At 36.9% G+C, this 15,440-nt stretch overlaps 1 pseudogene; it reads right to left on the reverse strand.

Annotated features, from left to right (window-relative positions):
- Positions 1–2,410: 2,410 nt before the first annotated feature.
- LOC148574725 (uncharacterized) lies at positions 2,411–4,443 on the reverse strand (annotated as a pseudogene).
- Positions 4,444–15,440: the final 10,997 nt, after the last annotated feature.

The raw sequence follows: 15,440 nt of genomic DNA on the forward strand, positions 1-15,440 counted from the left end.
GCACCAGTGATTCATAACCGTCTTATGCCTCTTTTCAAAAACAACGGTTTACAATGAAAGTAAAGTCGGAAATCTTTTCGGAAAGAAGAACCGTTCAATTCTCAAAACTCAAAAGCCTTTCAAAACGGTTTATCTATGCAGAACCAAAATAGCCTTTCATAATTTTATTCCAAACCAGAAACACAAAACCGAAATCAACCGTAAGTTCATCTCTTTCCAACCACGGCCCTAGGCCCAAACAATCCAACCAACAACCAATCACCACAATCCAACAGAGTTCCAGATGCAAACACAGATAGGAAGTTCAAGCACAAACAAACAGTTATTACAAGTAGAACAGTTAGCAATTAATCACATAGGCAAACCAAGTATAATATGCACACCCAACCAATGTCACACAAATGCATATGATGCATGCCTGTCCCTAGTGGCTGATGATATCATCTGTCGGTTATAGAGCCAACCCGACAAGTCCTGGTAGCTAACCATTGGACTGTCCTCTGTCATGCATCCCCAACTCGAGTTATACTCATCATAAACTTGATCATAATCATGATCCATATCCATCACCCTGACTGGTGAATATTTATGGGGGCGAGCTCATCCGGGCCTTTCACAGTGCCCGGCCACACTTATGACATTGGGTTAACAGAGCTTCGAGTCTCAACCTGGAGCACATGGTGGCTAGCCATTGCTACTACCCAGGAAAACCCTCATCTCCAATAGTGGAAGTGCAAAAATCACAATTATCAATAATTCAGCATATACATGTATTCATTCTCATCCATGGATCAACATCCATCTCAGCCATCCGGCTTACGGTTCAGTCCAGAACCAGCCAATATTGATAATCACACACAGCCATTCCGGCTCACGGTTCAATCCAGAACCAGTCAATATTCATAATCATACATAGCCATTCCGGCTCATAATAAAACAGCACTTCCACATTCAAAATCATCAAATTCATGAAATCGGCATTTAAGCCATAAATCATTTTCTCAATTCATTTCACTTTGAAATCAAGTTTCAACTCTTTTCAGCCTTGGCTTTAAAGATCTCATTTCTCAAATTATCTCAGGCTCATAAGCCAATTTTACTCAAGGAAAATTTCCTTTTTGAAATAAGCCACTCTCGGCTTCCTCTTTCCAAAACTTCCAAAACCATGGAAAGTTAAAGATTCCTTTTGAATCATTCAAAATCACCCATCCAACAATGGGATTTTTGTAACAAAAGTTCCTCGGCAGAGTCCCAAGTCCTTAGGGGAGAATAGCATAACTCATTTCGCCAAATTCATTTAAAATCATTAAAACCTTGGCTTTCCGATTTGAGTAATAAAATAAGATCTAAGCCAAACCGAGTCACGTAATCATTTACTTCCTTCAAAGCCGTTTTCTTTACTTAGGCAAAACCAGCTTTAACCCCCATGACAAATTTTAAAACGTTTCAACTGTTAAAAATTGTTTTAGTCTTACAAGAATTCAGAATTCAAAGAGTACTCAAAACCTTTCTCAAAACATTTCAAAATGAAACTTGTCAATAGACACTCAGGTTCTTTCAAAGTCACTGAAACTTCTTTAATTAAAACCCCCAAGTCAAATTCAAAGGCATAAACCCTTTTCACATCCAAACAGCTTTAAAACACAAGTCTCATCTAAATAACTTTTTTCTGAAAGAGATACAATGCCTTTCTTAAGAAGCAAGACTGAATCACAATTTCCTCTTTAATAATTCATTTCAAAAGCATGAATCATTCTTTTCTTGATAATTCAAGTAAAATAGTAGAAGTCTTTAACTCATCATTTTTCCAGACAACATTCAATAAAGACTCGGATTTTATAGAAATTTCGGCAGCACCTCCCCTAAAACTTGGACTTTGCCACCCGGTTCGGGTCCCCACTAAACCGTTCCACAATCCTTTTCAACAGTCCAGAATCCAAAATCAATTCAAAATCAAGCTAAATCCAACAGTCGCCTCATTGGCATATCTCAAGAAAACCGTTTCAAAATCACACCAATATCAACTGAATCAACTCCTTTCCAAAGCTTTAAAGAATCGGTTCAGCATTAAATCATTTATCAAAACCAAATCAATTTAAGCAACCTAGGCTGAATTTCAAGAGTATTCTATCTTTCACATCATCAAAATAATTGAATCAATTCAAACCAATCCTCAACGGATTAAACTCATATCTCAAATCTTTAAAGAATCAACTTCAGACATTACATTTCACAAAGCCGCACAACAATTCAACCAAACCAACATCCATAGTCATTCGAGTCAATCAAATAATACATAAGGCAGATACAATCACCAAATACACAATATCTCGCACCAGTATCCATATGTAATAATTCAAATACACAAAATATAGTTTTTGGAAAGCGCCCCTACCTCAACACGTTGAAACTACATCCCAAACTCGTTAACTGACTCCTTTTTGCTCGGCCCGAAATCACCGGCAATCAAAACCTTGGCTCTGCTTGCTCTCTCAAAAGCAGAAACAGCTACAAGCGGCATAAGCAAACCGGATTCTAACTCCTAACACATTAATACCGCAAAGACCTTAATACACATAACAGGACATTAACGCGGAGGTTTTCGAAACGTAAAATACTTACTGTAATACAAAAACAAAAATAGCAACGGCCTCTGAACCGGTTTGGCGGTAGCCCCTGCAGCCACCTCAAGCAGCAGCGGCGACCGGACTCCGGCGATAGTGACTGAAACCAACATGCCGCGACAATAAAACTCCCATAATCCCACAAGAAACGAAAACCAAGTTCGAAACCCTTACAGGCATACTTTTCCGGCGACGGCAGCAGTGTCTCAAGTGGCAGAAGCTCAGACCGGAGCTCCAGCGGTGGTCCCGGAAGTCACAGAACCATCCCTAGGGGTCAGAATCATAGAGATGCAGCTTTCTTCTCCCGCAGTGACACCTCCGGCGTCCTGAACCCCTTTTTGACGGCGACAGTTCCAACCGAGGCGGCGCCGGCGACGCAAGCACGGCTGGGCATGGTGGTTGAACCCCAGCTCAGCCTCAGATCTCTCTGTCTCTTCTGTTCGGTGTGTCTGGACGGCCTTCTCCTCAATGGCACGACGGCAGAGCAAACCAGACTGGCGACGGCAGAGGTCACGGCGCGTTCGGCGGTGATGCGGGCTGGAGGTGCCGGCGACAGCGACGACTTCACCTTCTCCGCGCTCGCTCCTCCTTCTCCATTGGTGGTTATGGCTCGCGCTCTCTTCAGGTCGCGGTTCTGCCTCTGATGCTGCGCAAGGATGATCGGCGACGGCACGAGCTCCTCGCGCGACGAATCGGCACAGTGACGGGCTCGGCGGCTGCGTCGCCCTCCTCCCCTCTCGGATCTCCCTTCCCTACTTCCCCCTTCTTCCCCTATCCCTGATTTTGCCTCTGTTTTCCTTTTCCATTGCAGCGTTGCTGCTGCTGGTTGTTGGGGGAGGGTTTTGTGGCTGTAGGGTTAGAAGGAAAGGTTAACTAGGTTAGGGTTTTTAGAGTTAGGGGTAGTTTAGGTAATTTTTTAATAAAATTATGGGGTAATATAGTAATTGAAACCCAAATTAAATCCCATACTAATTACATATAGAAAAATACTATTTAATCATCAATTGTACAAATTATTTTCCATAAAATGCCCAAATCAAAATAATTAGAAATAATATAATTAAACCCTTTATTTTTCAAAGTAACAGTATTAATATTTAAAATATTAATTATTTAATCCTAATCATATACAAATCCTTATTATTTCACAACTATCAACTTTATAATATAATTATAGCAAATAATCCAATAATTATCAAATTGGATAATAATCATAACTTATCTCAAATTTAATAAATCAAAACTTGCTTTAATTTTCTTTAATAAAGAAATTTCTGAAATTAAAGCTACAGAAACACTGAATTTGAAATTAGCTAATGATAGCCCTTTTTCAAAGGTTTTGGGTCTTACATTCTACCCACCTTATAAAAATTTTCGCCCTCGAAAATTGATGCAAAACGAAAGAAATTTTATAACAGTTCACCCTTGAACACATTTAAGGAAGAAGCAAAAATATCTCATCATATAAACATATATACGATTTTCAAATACTTTGATTGTCATATGCATAAGGGTGCAAAGGTAGGAGTGTGATTACAAAGCAAACGTTACAAGGTAGGCTCAATGCAAAAGATAACATGGGTCAATCATGTGATAGTAGGGCAAAGCATCAAAGGCTATAAAATAGGATGGGGTTAAAATGACGTGCTTAACATCCGCACACTAATCTCATATCAACCTCAAAGTTTCAACTTTCCAACTCCATCAAGCACTTTACAATCCCCATATTCGATCATAAGCCTGACAACCACAAATCCGTTCGCAAGGAACAAAACGCCCACATCTCATAACGTTGTACACCTACCGCTTCGACTTCCATATATAGATATCACGTCTTAAAGAACCAACGCATCACGTTACTATGTCTACAAGTCGCATGTGATATCAAAACAATTCTCGAGTCTACTCAGAAGGATACAAGATTCTAGAAAGGAGAGTCAAATGTCAAAGATAGTACTCATAGATTTGAGAGAATGTATCCAATTCCAGATAAACAAGGGTGCTCAAGCAAAGAAGTTTGCTAGAAATAAATCGATTAACGGCTCCAAAAATAACCCTTAGATCAAAGAAATTCAATTGAATCAATAAGAAGAAAACCAGTGCATCAGTTTGAAACAAACTCAAGCTGAGTCGAAGAAGTATGAGGTTTATAGAAAAGAATATCTCAGACCCAAGACAAAGCTCACAGAACTCAAGAGCATAATTAAAAATACTTCCAAATACTCTGTTCGTTAAAAGAGTCGAAAACTTGCGGAAAATCACTTCGCAGTCTAAAAGAAAAGTTAAGCAACAACCATTCCTCAAAAGAGTAACAAAAGCATAACTGTGGCTTTGCCTTAATGCAAATTCATGTTGAAGTATATTATATAGAGTTCTAAAAACAAGATGTACACAACTTTGGCTAAGAGCTAAAATATTTCCTCAAATATTTTAGAAAGATAATTAGATGCACAACTTAACCAAAAGCAGTTCATAAAAACTCGAAAGTAATCAAATGCTTGTTCAAAAATCCTCAAAGTTCATATTCAAACAAGCGTGTATAACATTCATAGCAAGTACGAAAGAGGAAGTTAAACTCTTTTTAGAAAAGAAACTCCGAAGTAAAAATTTGCTTACAATTTGGTAAAGGAAATAAGTGGTGCGTTACAAACGACCCGATTTCCACTAAACAAGGAAGCTTTCCAAAATTTCATTTAAAATAGCGCATGCCAACTTTTAAATTAACTTCGTCAAAAATTGAACAATGGTTTCAATTATAACCAAGCAACTGAAAAATAAGTTCGATTTGGAACTTCAAAGAGAATTCATTCTGCTTTATGAAATTCAAAACAAGACTCCAAAAGTGTTCTTGAAATCACCATCTCAGAAGAACATTCAAGAAGTTTAAGATGTACTAAATAGGAGTCAAGCCATACTAGAAAGGATCTTAAATCAAAGTAGTTCAAACAAGATTCACTAGGCATGAGTCATCAAACAAGCTTTCAATTGATCCAAAAGAATACAAAAGTCATACGAAAGACGACTCAATCATTAGTAATTTCCCAAGGATAAATCTTTGATGGAAAATTCTTGTAAAGACAACAAGAGGATAACGATGCACTAATTCGAAACGAATCAAACTGAATCACATAAGGATGAGATTCACCAGAGAAGAAAAACCAAGATCAATGGTAATGTTCACAAAATGTAAAAGATTAGTTAAAAACAAAGTCAAGTATAACATTCATAGAGATGGAAGGTTTAATAGAGAATTTAGTCCATTCATAGGAAGAAAGCTATGAGTCCAACACTTTCAAAAGAACAACCATGGCACAAACCATGTAGCATGCTCAATCAAACTCAAATCAAAATGAATTAAGTAAAGTTTATCAAACGAAACTCAACCGAGACAAAAGTGGTAAATCCTTTCTTTTCAAAATTTTGAAAAAAAAATACCCAAATACATAATCAAATGAAGATGTGCATTGGAACCATAGTAAAGTTACTAGAAAGCCAATTTGTATTTTAAGTAGGTGCAGTTCTATAAACCAGTAAAGGTACATGCGAGACATTAGAAATAAATAGTTGTTAAACTATATAAGAAATCTTCAAAGTTCCACATATAGATAAGTGTATATCTAGTCAACAGCAATTTTTTATAAAAATCCCAAAATTAGCTGTAATCACTGTCAAATAAGAGGAAAACTGAATCAACAAGTTCTCTAAGAATGAACTCGGAACCAGGAGTTAAAATGCACAGCGCATTAAGACAAGTTCAAAGCTATATCAAAGAACACATGAATTAAGAAGAGCTCAAACAGAGAAATATAGATGCAACAAGGATTCCAAACAAGCATATGCAATTAAGATCAAACAAGAATGCATATGAATAGAGGAATAAAGTTAAAAAATTAAACCACCTTTCTAAAGGATTAGCAAACAAGAACCTCAAGTTAGGCTATGAAAGAACAGGTCGACTCGAACAGAATTCAATACACACAACTGAATAGCCTCGAGAATAGTTTCTAGCGTTCCCAAAACCCGCGATTCGCTTTACTCGAAACTCGTATATCATCTATGATAACCCATCAGTGCTTTCATATACATAATTCACTAGTATTAAGCCGGCCAAACTTAATATCAGGAATTATGCAACGCAAGACTAACAGCGTTAATCAATAGACTGTCATGTGCATAAAGCTCTAATTCTCGTCTTTCGACAAGACCTAATACATGACAAACGCTCAGAGCATGCAACCGAAGCATAGTCAGTCCATTCCTCAGGCTCTACAGGAAGAACTGCTCTGATACCATAATGTAACACCCTGACTACCAAAGACAACGCTTCCGGCTGCGCCACTCTGATAGCTCGGATATTACGACGACACTTATACTAATTAATATTAAAATATGAGCCTGTTTGAAATTTTAAACCGCAATACCGCTCCCAAAAATACTTTTGATATACAACGTACATCCATACAACTTACAGAAACTCATAAAGAGTACATACATATATATAAATATTATTACAAGCATAATCCAATACAATTTCCTATCCCTCTTACATAATATATCAAGATAAAGGCGAGGGTACAATAAACCATAACTAAAACGATACAGGGCATCACAACAACAATTAAATAAGCTCTTCGTAACATCTGCGCCCATATCCTGAAAGGGGAAAAATGTAGGGGGGTGAGAACATCATCCTCGAAAGGGTTCTCAGTAGAGGGTTTTTGGGAATTACTGTAATAGGATACATGAAGATAACCGCACCAGTGATTCATAACCGTCTTATGCCTCTTTTCAAAAACAACGGTTTACAATGAAAGTAAAGTCGGAAATCTTTTCGGAAAGAAGAACCGTTCAATTCTCAAAACTCAAAAGCCTTTCAAAACGGTTTATCTATGCGGAACCAAAATAGCCTTTCATAATTTTATTCCAAACCAGAAACACAAAACCGAAATCAACCGTCAGTTCATCTCTTTCCAACCACGGCCCTAGGCCCAAACAATCCAACCAACAACCAATCACCACAATCCAACAGAGTTCCAGATGCAAACACAGATAGGAAGTTCAAGCACAAACAAACAGTTATTACAAGTAGAACAGTTAGCAATTAATCACATAGGCAAACCAAGTATAATATGCACACCCAACCAATGTCACACAAATGCATATGATGCATGCCTGTCCCTAGTGGCTGATGATATCATCTGTCGGTTATAGAGCCAACCCGACAAGTCCTGGTAGCTAACCATTGGACTGTCCCTCTGTCGTGCATCCCCAACTCGAGTTATACTCATCATAAACTTGATCATAATCATGATCCATATCCATCACCCTCACTGGTGAATATTTATGGGGGCGAGCTCATCCGGGCCTTTCACAGTGCCCGGCCACACTTACGACATTGGGTTAACAGAGCTTCGAGTCTCAACCTGGAGCACATGGTGGCTAGCCATTGCTACTACCCAGGAAAATCCTCATCTCCAATAGTGGAAGTGCAAAAATCACAATTATCAATAATTCAGCATATACATATATTCATTCTCATCCATGGATCAACATCCATCTCAGCCATCCGGCTTATGGTTCAGTCCAGAACCAGCCAATATTGATAATCACACATAGCCATTCCGGCTCACGGTTCAATCCAGAACCAGTCAATATTCATAATCATACATAGCCATTCCGGCTCATAATAAAACAGCACTTCCACATTCAAAATCATCAAATTCATGAAATCGGCATTTAAGCCATAAATCATTTTCTCAATTCATTTCACTTTGAAATCAAGTTTCAACTCTTTTCAGCCTTGGCTTTAAAGATCTCATTTCTCAAATTATCTCAGGCTCATAAGCCAATTTTACTCAAGGAAAATTTTCTTTTTGAAATAAGCCACTCTCGGCTTCCTCTTTCCAAAACTTCCAAAACCATGGAAAGTTAAAGATTCCTTTTGAATCATTCAAAATCACCCATCCAACAATGGGATTTTTGTAACAAAAGTTCCTCGGCAGAGTCCCAAGTCCTTAGGGGAGAATAGCAAAACTCATTTCGCCAAATTCATTTAAATCATTAAAACCTTGGCTTTCCGATTTGAGTAATAAAATAAGATCTAAGCCAAACCGAGTCACGTAATCATTTACTTCCTTCAAAGCCGTTTCCTTTACTTAGGCAAAACCAGCTTTAACCCCCATGACAAATTCTAAAACGTTTCAACTGTTAAAAATTGTTTTAGTCTTGCAAGAATTCAGAATTCAAAGAGTACTCAAAACCTTTCTCAAAACATTTCAAAATGAAACTTGTCAATAGACACTCAGGTTCTTTCAAAGTCACTGAAACTTCTTTAATTAAAACCCCCAAGTCAAATTCAAAGGCATAAACCCTTTTCACATCCAAATAGCTTTAAAACACAAGTCTCATCTAAATAACTTTTTTCTGAAAGAGATACAATGCCTTTCTTAAGAAGCAAGACTGAATCACAATTTCCTCTTTAATAATTCATTTCAAAAGCATGAATCATTCTTTTCTTGATAATTCAAGTAAAATAGTAGAAGTCTTTAACTCATCATTTTTCCAGACAACATTCAATAAAGACTCGGATTTTATAGAAATTTCGGCAGCACCTCCCCTAAAACTTGGACTTTGCCACCCGGTTCGGGTCCCCACTAAACCGTTCCACAATCCTTTTCAACAGTCCAGAATCCAAAATCAAGCTAAATCCAACAGTTGCCTCATTGGCATATCTCAAGAAAACCGTTTCAAAATCACACCAATATCAACTGAATCAACTCCTTTCCAAAGCTTTAAAGAATCGGTTCAGCATTAAATCATTTATCAAAACCAAATCAATTTAAGCAACCTAGGCTGAATTTCAAGAGTATTCTATCTTTCACATCATCAAAATAATTGAATCAATTCAAACCAATACTCAACGGATTAAACTCATATCTCAAATCTTTAAAGAATAAACTTCAGACATTACATTTCACAAAGCCGCACAACAATTCAACCAAACCAACATCCATAGTCATTCGAGTCAATCAAATAATACATAAGGCAGATACAATCACCAAATACACAATATCTCGCACCAGTATCCATATGTAATAATTCAAATACACAAAATATAGTTTTTGGAAAGCGCCCCTACCTCAACACGTTGAAACTACATCCCAAACTCGTTAACTGACTCCTTTTTGCTCGGCCCGAAATCACCGGCAATCAAAACCTTGGCTCTGCTTGCTCTCTCAAAAGCAGAAACAGCTACAAGCGGCATAAGCAAACTGGATTCTAACTCCTAACACATTAATACTGCAAAGACCTTAATATACATAACAGGACATTAACGCGGAGGTTTTCGAAACGTAAAATACTTACTGTAATACGAAAACAAAAATAGCAACGGCCTCTGAACCGGTTTGGCGGTAGCCCCAGCAGCCACCTCAAGCAGCAGCGGCGACCGGACTCCGGCGATAGTGACTGAAACCAACATGCCGCAACAATAAAACTCCCATAATCCCACAAGAAACAAAAACCAAGTTCGAAACCCTTACAGGCATACTTTTCCGGCGACGGCAGCAGTGTCTCAAGTGGCAGAAGCTCAGCCCGGAGCTCCAGCGGTGGTCCCGGAAGTCACAGAACCATCCCTAGGGGTCAGAATCATAGAGATGCAGCTTTCTTCTCCCGCAGTGACACCTCCGGCGTCCTGAACCCCTTTTTGACGGCGACAGTTCCAACCGAGGCGGCGCCGGCGACGCAAGCACGGCTGGGCATGGTGGTTGAACCCCAGCTCAGCCTCAGATCTCTCTGTCTCTCCTATTCGGTGTGTCTGGACGGCCTTCTCCTCAACGGCACGACGGCAGAGCAAACCAGACTGGCGACGGCAGAGGTCACGGCGCGTTCGGCGGTGACGCGGGCTGGAGGTGCCGGCGACAGCGGCGACTTCACCTTCTCCGCGCTCGCTCCTCCTTCTCCATTGGTGGTTATGGCTCGCGCTCTCTTCAGGTCGCGGTTCTGCCTCTGATGCTGCGCAAGGATGATCGGCGACGGCACAAGCTCCTCGCGCGACGAATCGGCACAGTGACGGGCTCGGCGGCTGCGTCGCCCTCCTCCCCTCTCGGATCTCCCTTCCCTACTTCCCCCTTCTTCCCTATCCCTGATTTTGCCTCTGTTTTCCTTTTCCATTACAGCATTGCTGCTGCTGGTTGTTGGGGGAGGGTTTTGTGGCTGTAGGGTTAGAAGGAAAGGTTAACTGGGTTAGGGTTTTTAGGGTTAGGGGTAGTTTAGGTAATTTTTTAATAAAATTATGGGGTAATATAGTAATTGAAACCCAAATTAAATCCCATACTAATTACATATAGAAAAATACTATTTGATCATCAATTGTACAAATTATTTTTCATAAAATGCCCAAATCAAAATAATTAGAAATAATATAATTAAACCCTTTATTTTTCAAAGTAACAGTATTAATATTTAAAATATTAATTATTTAATCCAAATCATATAAAAATCCTTATTATTTCACAACTATCAACTTTATAATATAATTATAGCAAATAATCCAATAATTATCAAATTGGATAATAATCATAACTTATCTCAAATTCAATAAATCGAAACTCGCTTTAATTTTCTTTAATAAAGAAATTTCTGAAATTAAAGCTACAGAAACACTGAATTTGAAATTAGCTAATGATAGCCCTTTTTCAAAGGTTTTCGGTCTTACACTATCAGCAATAAAAACCTTGATCAATTTGAAACTTCATGAATTTCTTTTAAAAATTATGTTCTATTTTCTTTATACTGTTGAACTTCATATATAAGCTTTCTATGAGTTTATTGGTACACATATTGTAATTTAATTATTATAGAACCATCATTACTTTCCTAATGATGTTATTTAACACCTTATAGTATGAGCCATTTATATACATATGTCAGTGTTAAAATACTCAAGTTTCTATGTATAAAAAATAATTAAAATCCTCATCTCTGTAACACATGTATATATACGATGTGATAACTTTTTGTCATGCTCTCATTAATTTATCTTAAACTTTAATTTATGTTCCATCTAATATCTCATACTTGGTAAAACCATTTATGCATACATGTTCCTTGTACTTCGTTTATGAAATTTTTTAAGATCTTGTAATTGTATATTTTTTATACAACATAGATCTAACTGTAGTAAATTCTATTGCTCATGACGTTTTTTATCCAAATGAATTCTGAGGTTTAATTATTGATGAGGACAATATTTATATCATTATATAATTATGCTAAATTGTTGTAGATACATTGGATATACATAAACTTAATAAATTTTGATATGCTAATGCAAATCATGAGAAGACTTCTCTAAATTATGGTTTGGCTGTCTATTTTATTTAGTATAAAAAGTATGTCTTCTCTAAAAGTCCCAAAAATTTTACTTTAGTGCAATACAAAACATTTTCATAACATTGCATAAAATGTAGCCAATAAATATTGTAGTTTGACAATGTAGTGAGTAATTAATGTAGCATATGTTCTTAGCTTTTCACATATTACAAAATAAAAGGCATACAAAATGTTTTATAACATTGTTCAACATCCTAGTTTATGACTCAATGCTCCACTTCAGCCATATTTGCTTTCATCCTCTTTACACCCTTCTTGTCACCTCTATTAGTTGACAGTCATCCTTCATCCTCATTCTCATTCATACCTTGGTTGGCTGTCTTTAAAAAGTTGGCAGTTTTCTTACTAGGAATTTTTCATTTGAGGATTAATATACACTCCTCCATGTCATCCTACATAAAAAGATATCTTAATACATACCATGTTATCTATTTTAAGAAGCTCTCAAAATCTCGATAGATATAAGGATAATTAGTCTATTTTTTAAACCATAAACATATATTTAATTACTAGTGTAAACTAAAGATCAGTATCAGACTTAATATTAACAATATATTTTGACATGTCCAAGGAGCTGCTACCTCCAATTTTCTATTTTGAAAAAAAAAATATTACTCTATTTAGGTATTATAGTTAACAATCCAAAATGAAGAATTTATTCTGCTTGACACGTTAAATATAAGTTATAAAATGTATAGTGACAAATGTAGATGTATTCTCAGCAATCTCTTGGGACATATTCTTCTCAATGATATTCTCATTATCACAAATTTTCATAACAGTATATATTTAATCAAAACCATTTGATGTTGGCAATTAATCTTAAATATAACTTTCCTATCAATCATGTTATCAAAGGTGGGTGGATAAGCATCGTCACCTATAACCTGCAAGTTATGACATGACTATATAAAACTATAATATAGAAACTATAAGTTATATGATGAATATGAGAATGAAATGCCAATTTCTAAACACTATAAAGCCTTTAAGTGTACTGACATCATCCTCCATTACTTGTTCAGCTCTCTTTTCGCAAAGTTAAGTTGTTTCCTTATCCCAAAGTAAGAGGGTGATGCTCCCAATTCCATCGTGGACCATGACCTGTACCTTGAACCTAATATTACATATTAAGAAATAATATCATTTGAGAATCCAAACACGTTTAAAGTTTTAAACAATGATATAATGTTATTGATGAAAATAAATTTATCCACACCTCAAAGATGCACAATCATGAGTGGGTCCACACTTGGTACATTGATAAACCCCAATTTTGTAGTTTATCTTGTGCTTAATTTGGGGGATTTTATCACATTTTTCTCATATTTATTCAATGAAATAGCATGGTTTTGCAATTCTCCCTGAATTTGTGCTTAAGTGTAAAAACATGCTCTTTAGGCCTTAAAATAGCTAAATTTAACTCACTTTAATCCCATTCGATGTCTTGATATGTTTGTTGAGTGATTTTAGGTTCATAAGGCAAGTATTGGATGGAAGAAGTGAGGAGAAAGGCATGCAAAGTGGGAGAACTCATGAAGAAATGAAGGAACCGTAAAGCTGTCAAGCCTGACCTCTTCGCACTCAATCAATCATAACTTGAGCTACAGAGGTCCAAATGAGGCGGTTTTAGTTGCGTTGGAAAGCTAACATCCGGGGCTTCAAAATAATATAAAATTTGCCATAGTTAATTCGCGTTTAGGGGCGCGCACGCGCACTATACGCATGCATGCTGATGGAGCAGCATGATTCACTAAAGTGAAATTGTGGCCAGCGATTTGTAGCTCATTTTAGGCCCAATCCAACTCATTTCTGATGCTATTTCATACAGAATTCAAGCTTGGGTAAGGGGGGAGCAATTGTTTGTAGTTTTGGCATTATGTAGGTGATAAACCCCATTTGTAGGGTTTATCTTGTGATAAATTTAGAGAATTTTGATAACCTTTCCTCACATTTATCCAATGAAATAGCATAATTTTATAACTTCTCTTTTAATTGTGCTTAAGAGTGAAAACATGCTTTGAGGACTTAAAATGGCTAAATTTAATTCACCTTGATTTCATTAGATGCCTTGATATGATTGTTAAGTGACTTTAGATTTAGGAGGCAAAGATTGGATCAAGGGAATGAGGGAAAAGCATGTAAAAATGGAGAACTCATGAAGAAATGAAGGAATCGCAAAAGCTGTCAAGCTGACCTCTTCGCACTTAAACAACCATAACTTGAGCTACAGAGGTCCAAATGATGCGGTTCTAGTTGTGTTGGAAAGCTAACATCTGGGGCTTTGAAACGATATAAGATTTGCCATAGTTGCTATACGTATGGTGATGCGTACGCACACTGTACGTGCACGCGTCGTTGCTGCCATATGGTTCACTTAGAGCAACTCGTGGCCAGCGATTTTAGAAGCCTTGTGGGCCCAATCCAACTCATTTCTGATGCTATTTAAGCCAAGGAGTGAAGGGGAATTAACATACTTTTCACACATTAGTTTAGTTGAGTTTAATTTTTGGAGGGAAAGTTAGTTTTAGAGAGAGAAGCTCTCACTTCTCTCTAGAATTAGGAATTAGGATTAGGATTAGTTCTTAGATCTAGGTTTCAATTCATGCCTTCTTCTACTTTTGATTCTTAATTCTTGTTGTTACATTCATCTTCCTCCATTATTTTGTTGTAATTTCCTTTATGTTGTTTCTATGCTTTATTGTAGATCTACTTTTGTTCCTTCTCTTCTCTTTCAATTCAATTAGAGGTAATTCATAATAATTGTGTTCCTTTTGATTGTTGTTATTGATTTCTTACAATAATTGTTGTTAGATTCTATTGTTGTTATCCATTTACTATGCTTTTCTTTAATGCCTTCTAAGTATTTGATAAAATGCTTGGTTGGATTTTAGTGTAGATTTTGTTTCTCTTGGCCTAGGTGGAGTAATTAGTGACGCTTGAGTTATCTAATTCCTTTGTAGATTGATAATTAGAAGTTGCTAATTGATTTGGGTACCACTAAAGCTAGTCTTTCCCTTGGGAGTTGGCTAGGACTTGTGGAATCAAGTTGATTCATCCACTTGACTTTCCTTCATGGTTAGAGGTTAACTAAGTGGTATCAATGGATAATTGTGGTCACAATTGAGGAGGATAACTAGGATAGGACTTCTAATTCTCACAACCTTGCCAAGAGCCTTCTAATTGTTAGTTTATTTTCATTGCCATTTACCTTTCATGTCTAATATCTCAAAAATCCAAACATAGCTCCATAACCAATAACAAGGCACTTTATTGTAATTCCTAGGGAGAACGACCCGAGGTTCAATACTTCGGTTTATAGATTTTAGGGGTTTGTACTAGTGACAAACAAAATTTTTGTATGAAAGGACTATTGTTGGTTTAGAAACTATATTGCAACGAGAATTTATTGTGAATTCTAAA

This window comes from Arachis ipaensis, chromosome B2 (genome assembly GCF_059453495.1).
Source record: "Arachis ipaensis isolate K30076 ecotype BB chromosome B2, ASM5945349v1, whole genome shotgun sequence".
Classification (NCBI taxonomy): domain Eukaryota; kingdom Viridiplantae; phylum Streptophyta; class Magnoliopsida; order Fabales; family Fabaceae; genus Arachis; species Arachis ipaensis.